The sequence below is a fragment of the Empidonax traillii genome, unplaced genomic scaffold (assembly GCF_003031625.1).
Source record: "Empidonax traillii isolate 1590-97213 ecotype Southwest subspecies unplaced genomic scaffold, ASM303162v1 scaffold1786:size61403, whole genome shotgun sequence".
Taxonomy (NCBI): Eukaryota; Metazoa; Chordata; class Aves; order Passeriformes; family Tyrannidae; genus Empidonax; species Empidonax traillii.
Genome location: NW_020956979.1, coordinates 33,567 through 36,023, shown reverse-complemented (window position 1 = coordinate 36,023; position 2,457 = coordinate 33,567). Strand labels below are relative to the sequence as shown.

The window sequence follows — 2,457 nt, the reverse complement described above, 5'->3', positions numbered from 1 at the left end:
AGCTGTAGGCAAATCTGAATAGATGAGACAGCATAAATGAAAGTGTAATAACTCCAGCTGCTGAGGATTTTGAGAAAGGAACAGGGACAACAGAGAAACTAGCTGAGTAGAATGAGTAATTAGAATAGCAGAGAAGAAAAATCTAAATAACTTTGAAGGAGAACAGAATAAAAGCAAGTAAAGTTAGATGCCGTAAGACAGTAATGACATTGTCTCATTTTAGGAGGTGGGAGGGAAAAGGAAATCTGTTAAGCATTTTGTAGGTTTATTATGAGTTTTCTTTTTTTTTTGAAGCAATTAACTCTCTTCCAGGCAACATATTCATTTATGACTTCTACTTCCCTACATTTGTAGGCTGTGGTTTGCAAAGCTAATGGTTTGTGAATTCTTTATAAAGGCCCAAATTGGAATGTTAAGGAATTTCGCTGTAATTTTTAGTATTGAGCTTTTATTTTGACTGTGTTTGAATCCACTCCTAGAGACCTAACTAAACTTGACCTGAATTAAAAGTAAAACTATGTAGTGCTCTCATTATTGTATATTAAGGCATTTTAGTTCTTTTAGAATATTTTGAAAGAAAATCATGGGTTAATCCATTCATTTTATTTATTTTTGTGTTTTGTGAAAATTATAAACTCTCACAGGAAGATGACAGAGACTTGTTGTAATGCATGGGAAAACTAATTTTTTTTCCGCTGTTGAGTTTTGTTTTTTAGTGACATGCCCTTAGATTCTAGAGAATGAATGTGTCTTGTCCAACTGTCCTGCTACAACCGTGCTGGAGCAGGCTAGGGATATGCCATTGCACATTTAGATATGGTTTATTTGATTTTTATTTTATATCTTTGTTTCTCTGTGGCTTTCCTCACAGTAGGTTTAAAAATACCTATTTATTTTGAGGTACAACCTTAACAATATAAAGAGTTGGCAAAGCTTATCTATTAGGTGGATGTAGTTGAAGGATTTGAAGACAAGTAGAGGAGAATTTAGGGTGAATGAAGAAAAAGATGTGGCTTTCTGTAAGGCTGAAGGGTAGACAGGGGAGTTTGTCTAGGCCTTAGCCATGAAATGTGACTGTTCAGAGGCTCTTGCTAAAAATCATACAGAGATCAGTGGCTGCCTGTTGTATACAGCTATGGGTTAATAACAGCCCACGTGATTGTTAGTACCACTTAGTATGCTCTGAACTGTGTGGGTCAAAGGTAAGTACTGCTTTTGTGTAATTACCCAGAAAGACTTCCTTTTCTCTGCTCAGCTGAGGTGACCCTCAGTGATTTGCACAAACACACTTTGTATTCATAGGATCTCTCACAATTGGCTGAGCTCCATTCTCTGTGCTGCGGCCCAGAGGAATGACAGACAGCTACACAAGCACAGCTGCTTGTGTCTTAACATCCTGGTGACCTTTAAAATGTCCTTGGATAATCACAACTGCTGCCTCTTACTAAAACTCTTCTGGACTAGAACTCTTTGAAAGAAAACATCTAGCTGGGGTGGGGAATATTTTGTAAACTGCTGGATCCTTTTGATTGTTCTGCCCTTTCTGGGGTAAGGTACTGTTGAATTGTGTCCGGTGTTGACTTGTTTACTTTTCCCCTTCTTCCTTTATTCCAATTAATATCGTAATCCAAGAAGACAGGAATACAAACATGACATGAAATACACTTACTATTTTCTCAGCAACACTATTGGGGAACAGTATGTAATTCAGGATTGCCGTGTATGACTGAAAACTTAGCAGTCAGGGTGCAAGGGGAAAGCAAGGGGTTTTCCTGCTCATGTCCAGTCATCCATTATTCTGCCTACAGGGAAACTTGAGTGCCAAAATCCTGACTCTCAGGTGAAGGTTTTGTTGATTCATCTTCTGTCTCTCCAAACCCTTATTCATGCTTGCACTTCTTAGGCCTCTCTGGTCTTGCAAACTGTTGTGTAGATACACAGCCAACGCAGATACTCCTTGTACCTACCATCATTTAGGTGCTAACATCCCACCTAACCTCTGCCACAGTTTTGATTTAGTTTAAGAGCCACCACAATTCAGTGGAGTGGCCTTAAAAGGTCCTCATTCTCCCAAGTCACCTATCATGATGACAGTTCCCATAATTTGCAAATCCTCATGTAGTTTGAAAGATCTCAGAGAAAAGTGGGAAGCTTTGCTTTTGACCAACACCTGAGGCTCCTAGAAGTAACTCAGTGCATTCTGCCGGTGTGGAACCAATGTACCTTGGAGTAGAGCGCAACAGCTGTGCTTCAGGTTGTATGTTTGGGAGCATTCCCAGTCTGGTGTATAGGTTACCTCACAGTAAATTTGGAGTGGAGTGTGTCTGCTGAGGATGATGCTCCATTGATACAATGTGAAACTCATTCTCAGTCAAGTGGACTATGGACATAAACACCTCTCCTTCTTCTTTTTTTTTTTTTTTTTTTTTTTTTTTTTTTTTTTTTTTTTTTTTTTTT

The 2,457-nt window shown here is 38.6% G+C and overlaps 1 protein-coding gene across 1 annotated transcript in view; it reads left to right on the top strand.

Moving 5' to 3' along the window:
- INPP4A (inositol polyphosphate-4-phosphatase type I A) overlaps nt 1-2,457 on the top strand; it is a 43,615-nt gene that overhangs the window by 11,831 nt on the left and 29,327 nt on the right. The gene's annotated exons all lie outside the window — the stretch shown is intronic.